Source organism: Rhagoletis pomonella, unplaced genomic scaffold (assembly GCF_013731165.1).
Source record: "Rhagoletis pomonella isolate Grant_MI unplaced genomic scaffold, Rhpom_1.0 Rhpom_scaffold_00014, whole genome shotgun sequence".
NCBI classification, from domain to species: Eukaryota; Metazoa; Arthropoda; class Insecta; order Diptera; family Tephritidae; genus Rhagoletis; species Rhagoletis pomonella.
The window spans coordinates 9,937,143-9,943,700 of record NW_023458568.1 but is presented as its reverse complement, the minus strand read 5'-3'; positions in this window follow the sequence as shown (position 1 = coordinate 9,943,700).

The window sequence follows — 6,558 nt, the reverse complement described above, 5'->3', positions numbered from 1 at the left end:
TCCCGCGACGCTCTTGGGTATGGATACATTTCGCTAACACGGGCACTGCGGGTATGTACGCTTCTTGGAGGAAAATTGAGATTGCTTGGGGCTGGTGGGATAGGTTGTTCTTGGACTACTGGGCCGACTGCCCCTTCATTAACATTGGACCTACTGGTATGTTCGCTCGACGGAGGTAAATGTGGATTGCTTGTTATATTTGGGACGGGTGGGATAGGTGGCTCTTGGACTGCTGGGCCAACTGCTCCTTAATCAAAATCTATATTGGGTGAACTGCCTGACTCATTTGCATCAGTGCTTCTAACGTTTATGGTTTCAGATAAGTCCACAAATTGACCCTCTGAATCCAAACGCCTACGTGTGTCTTTGGGTGTGCGAATCATTTCGAATAGCCTAATGCTCGCCTTGGATCTGAGATTGTACGTATGAAAACCTCTATTTTTATCAAATTGCTCTTTACGTCTCTCCGAGCTATTCATTCGCTAGCGATCTTATTAATGCGTGGACACCAAAAAATAATAATTTTTTTGAAAACAAAAGGTAAGTGGTGTTTAGGGGGGTTCGTTAAGGAGGAAAGGCGGTATTCTTTTGGCTAACGGACGTGTTAAAAAAAAAACATTTATATATATTGTCATGTCTTTGATGTGACGTAGCGCGAGTTTAGAACGAAATTGTTTGTTGAGGAATTAAAAAAAAATTTATTAAAATTTTTTAAACTAAAGGTTTTCTGCAGAATTGTTATCTCCTAGGCCACTACAGACTTTACCGCGGGCCAATGAGCACTCAGCTCTCTTCAGTGCGATTGGTATTTTTCTTTCATACTGTTCCCAAGCCACTGGGCAAACCTTTATATTTAAAAAAAAAGTCTGAAACTAGGTTGAACGGAAACGAAATGCAATGGGATCTTGTTGCTATGGACGTGTATCTTCTTGGACACCCTCAAGTCACCAAGAAATAATCGCCCCAAGATCCTCCCAAAAAAAAGACTCCTGAGCTGTTTACACGAAAAATTTTAACTAATCGATTGCGGTGCGATTGGTTGCGGTGTTGGTTGTTGTGGACAACCAAGTCACCGTACATTTTACCGCCTATATATACAAAAAAAAGGAAAATCACTGTTCTGTGCATTTACGAAATTTATTGACTAGATATTCGTAAGTCAGCAGAAACGAAGAATCATTCCCCTTTTTTTTGCCTTTTTTTTTTTGCAAATATGTTCGAAACCGGAAACGGGATTGATATTAACACAACTTAAATAAAAAAAAATCAACTACTTTATAACGTTCTTGATCCTCAGAATAGATTTTTTTTTCTGGCACGGGCACTGTGCCATTTTTCAATTGGGCGCCATTTTTGTTATCTCCTGCTTATCTTCCCAGACGCAGCTCATCTTGCCAGACGCAGCTCCTCGGCTAGCTCAAGCGCGGATCGTAGGTCCCCAACCCGCTGCGTCAGGCCGTGGGGTGGCGTAACAAAAAGAAGGTGTTCTGCCACGCTCCACATCACATCATCGCCCTCCCGACCTTGGTTGCCTATTCTCGCCGTTGCATTTTTTTTTTCTTGACAACCCCCTTTACATTCCTATCACGTCCACCATGCCATCTTCCTCTTACCTCCTCCTTCTTAACTCATCCCCCTTTTTATAATTCCTTAAAAACCAAACATATTTAGGTCTTTCTTTTCAAATGAAAATACAATTTATTTGGTTTACCATCTTAAGAGTTATACTAAATTTGTAAGGTTTAAATTCAAAAAAAAAAAATTAACTTTTAAATTAATGATAATAAATATGTTCTCAAATTATATAAAAAAAATTCTGTTTTGGACCTCAAACCGTCTCCATATTAAAACAAATTACATACACTTCGAACAAATTTGCAAAAAAAAAAAAAGTTGCAAAAAAAAGGGGGTTGTCAAGAAAAAAAAAATGCAACGGCGAGAATAGGCAACCAAGGTCGGGAGGGCGATTAATGATGTGATGTGGAGCGTGGCAGAACACCTTCTTTTTGTTACGCCACCCCACGGCCTGACGCAGCGGGTTGGGGACCTACGACCCGCGCTTGAGCTAGCCGAGGAGCTGCGTCTGGCAAGATGACTCTGGGGCATGGCACCTGTGGTAAGCAGGAGATAACAACTTCCATATTAAACAGGAAGTTTGTAAAGGTCATGTATAGCGCATGTAGGTTAGGTTAGGTTAAGGTGGCAGACCTACAAAGGGGACTCACTTAGACATTTGATTGTCCATTGTGGTACCACATTACATAGGAACGGTAACTGCGTAAAAATTACGAGAAGCGCTGGCTGCTCATAATGAAGTTCTTCAAACAGCTGATGTCCACTCCGGAGAGTCCCTCGGGAGTGTCGATGAAATGCGCACCGAGATGCTTAAACCGTAGTCTAGCGAATGCCGGGCAGTTGAGTAGGAAGTGCTGAGATGATTCCACCTCGTCCTCCAGGCAACTGCGGCAGTAGGGATCCGTGACGATATTGAGTCGCACCGCGTGGGCTCCCATTGGACAGTGTCCGGTCAGTACACCTCTGAAAATCGAGAGCTGACGCTTAGCCAGCTGCAAGTCGGGGTTTTTTCCCAGCGCTCGCTGAGCCGACCGTGAGCCCATCTGTCCAAAAGCAGGCCGCAGGTTGCCAACGGAACTCCAATGCCCTCCCTGTCCGAGGTGATGGCCTCAAGGGTGCCTTGCCTGGCCAGTTCATCAGCCCTGCAATTTCCCGCGGTATCACTGTGCCCCGGGACCCAAATCAGCTTGATCTGGAAGTACTCCGAGGCAGTTGAGAGAGAGGTCAGGCATTCTCCAACCAGTTTTGAACACACCATTAGTGATCCCAGCGCCCTGATTGCCGCTTGGCTATCAGTATATATATTTACCCTCCTTTTTGACAGTACATTGGTGCGTAGCCAATCGGCTGCCTCCTTTATAGCGGCCACCTCTGCCTGAAAGACGCTGCAGAGATCCGGCAGTCTGAAAGTAAGATCTACTGAGAGTTCCTGACAGTAGACACCTCCTCCAACTCTCCCTTCCAGCTTCGATCCGTCCGTAAAGATGTTTATTGGACCTCTTCTCCAGAGACTACCCTTCTTCCATTCATCCCTTGAGGGGATGTGCGCGGAGAAGGATCCTTTAGGGGCCAGCCTCGGGTGACTCCGGTCCATTTCTTTCGGCACGAAGTCGAAGCTTTCGAGAATTGTCGAATGTCCGTGCGCTGGATTGAAAGAGAACCCAGAGCTTTTGAGCCTAATGGCTGAGCGAACCGCCGCTACTTTGCCCGAAATGTCGACAGGTGCGACATTGAGTATAGCGTTTAGCGCTAAGGTGGGAGTGGTTCGGAGCGCCCCGCTGATCCCAACGAGGGCTGCCCTTTGCACGCGCTCTAGCTTCCTAACATGAGTGGTCTTTTCCAGTGAACTCCACCAGACGATGACCCCATACAACATTATTGGCTTAATTATGGTTTCATATAGCCAATGCATCACTTTTGGGGAGAGGCCCCAACTCTTCCCTATGGCATTCTTGCAGCAGTAGAGGGCCACCGATGCCTTCCTCACTCGTTCCTCAATATTAGGTTTCCATGACAGTTTCCCGTCCAGGATCACGCCCAAGAAATTGACCCTGTCAGAGAGAACAAGTGGAACACCCCCTATTGAGGGAAGCTGGGCATGAGGCTTTTTGTACCTCCTGGAAAAAAGAACGAGCTGCGTCTTTCCAGGATTGACAGCAAGCCCGCAGCTAGCGGACCAATTTGTGACCCTGTTTAGGTACCCTTGCATGAGATCGTACAGAGTGTTCAAGAACTTTCCTCTGACGATGAGTGCCACGTCATCCGCTTAGGCAATAACCCGGCATCCTGTCCTCTCCAATTCCTCCAGGACGTCGTTTATCACGACTATCCAGAGGAAGGGTGAAAGGACGCCTCCCTGCGGGGTGCCTCTGCTTACTTTACGCTGCTCAGAGGCGTTGCCCCATTCCGCTGTGACAGTTCTGTCGTGCAGCAAGTGTGAGATGAGCCTTACTAAGTAGCTCTCGACTCCGAGCTTAGTAAGGGCTCTTATTATCGCCCCAGGAAGGACATTATTGAAAGCCCCCTCGATATCAAGGAAGGTACCCACTACAAAATCTTTGTTTTTAAGAGACTCCTCTATGATTTTGACGATTGAGTGCAGGGCAGATTCCACAGATCTACCTTTCAAGTAGGCGTGTTGAGAGGAGCTAAAACGTTCTCGAGGAATCCTGTTTCTTATGTGCAGGTCAATCAGTATCTCAAAAGTCTTCAATAAGAAAGATGAGAGACTGATTGGTCTGAAGTCCCTCGGGGATACATGAGAGTTCTTCCCTGCTTTGGGGATGAACGTGACCCTTACGCACCTCCAAGCCCCCGGGATGTACCCTCTTTCTAGGCAGCTCGCATAGATAGGGATGAGCCAGCGACACGAGACCTCCACAGCCTTTTGCAGCTGCGCAGGAATGATGCCATCCGGTCCCGGGGACTTGAAGGGCTTGAAAGAGTCGATTGCCCAGAGCAGTCGGCGCCTCTCCAGTAGTTCACCGGAGGTGGAGGTAGAGCATTCGCCCTTTCCAACACCGATAGGTTCACGCGGTGCAGAATTTTCTGGGAAATGAGTATCAAGGAGTAGCTTAAGCGATTCCTCTCCACTCATCGCCCAGTTGCCCTCTTCGTCCCTCAGGTATCCCAAGGGTACGGGATTCCTCGCAAGGATTCGCCTAAATCGAGATGATTCATTACAACCTTCTACGGCTTCGCAGAAGTTTCTCCATGACTCACTTTTGGCCTTTCTTATCTCGGACTTATAGATGCCCAGTCCGATCTTATAGAGTTCCCAGTCGGAGTGTTGTCCACTCTTCCTGGCTTTATTGAACAGGCGTCTACTCGTCGCCCTGAGTTATGAGAGTTCCACCGTCCACCATTTTGGTCGTACTTTGCCCCCCGGCCTACTCAGCGGACAAGAGATTTCGATGGCACTCCTACAAGCTGATGTAAACTTATCCACCATAACATCAATCGAGCCTTCGGTGCTTAAGCTCTCCTGGGGGGGCCTCTGGGAGTAGTTCCCGAAGTTTTTTACTATAGAGGTCCCAGTTTGTTCTCCTAAGGTTCCTAAAGGGGATACTTTTGGGACGATCTTCGTCCAGAAAAAACTGGATATACCTATGGTCCGAAAAGGAGTGATCATTAAGAACCCTCCAGTCGGAAACGCGGGATATTACAGAAGACGAGGCTAGGGTGAGGTCAAGGACCTCCTGCCTTGCCGCGGTGATAAAGGTCGGTTCGTTTCCTCTGTTACAGATACATAAGTCTTCACTTTGAATATAATCAAAAAGTGACTCACCTCTTGCATTGATATCTGAGCTTCCCCAGCACGAGTGTCGTGAATTTGCATCCGACCCGATAATTACGTCGGCTTTCCGTCGCCTCGCTTCGGCTATGGCTTCACGCAGCAGTAATGGAGGTGGTTCCACCTCGTCCTCATGAGCCATGTATGCGGATATAATCCAGAGCTTTCCGGCACCGCTATCCAGGCTGACAGTCACAATGTCCTCGTTGCTGAAATTAGGTAGAATTAGTGCTTTGAATTCGTTTCTGATGAGCATGCAGGATCTTGGTCTACCTGCTTGATTCTGCACCATCAGCTTGAAATTAGGCGTCCTGATCCCGGAGATACCGCTACTGCTTAGCCACGGCTCCTGGATCAGGACTACATCGGCTCCACCTTGCTCAAGGTGGATAAGGAGATTTGCGGACGCCGCCTTAGAATGTTGGAGGTTTATTTGCAGGATCTTCATCCTCCAAAGTCCACTCCAGCCACGCCAGTTCGACGTCCTCGTTTACTGAGGCTAAGAGCCTCTCTTCCTCCGCCCTGTCGTAGAACCGTCCGATGCTGACGACGGATCCCTCCATTGAGAGGGCATCCTCAGCACTTTCGGCCCCCGACATGACGGATTCTACCTCCATGCTCATGGGGGCTTCCTCCGCCGCGGGCTCACGTGCTTCCGGCACCTCAGGAGGTTGAGAGCCATCACCCCTGGAATCGGATTGGTAGACCCTAAGGACTACCCTTTCGAATCCATAGGTGATGACTCCCCTGGACTCAGCGAGAGGGCCGAGGGATTCCGCATTGAGTAGTATCAGCGCTTGCCGATGCGACTCCTCGGAATCCTCGGACCACTCGAATCTGACAACCCTCCAGTTGTGCGTGGGCAAATGCGGGTTGCAGTAACGGGGGGGAGCCAGACACGGGCCCGCGGGCGGGCAGGAAGATCCTTTTCCTCCACGGCTTCCAGCTTGGCGCCCTCCCAAACCTCCCCCACCAGAGACACTGCAGACTTATATAACGATGCCGACCGCTCGTCGGCGCATACAATTCTTTTGTGGATGCCATGATGCCACCCACCATCCTCACAGCGCGGAGGTGGACCAGGGTTTCCTCTGACCACCCTTAGAAAGACAGAGGAGATGGCTGCTGCCACGTGCCTCCAGTTTTCCCTGGATATGGTGCCATCTTCTCTGCCTCGATCGAGGACCCCC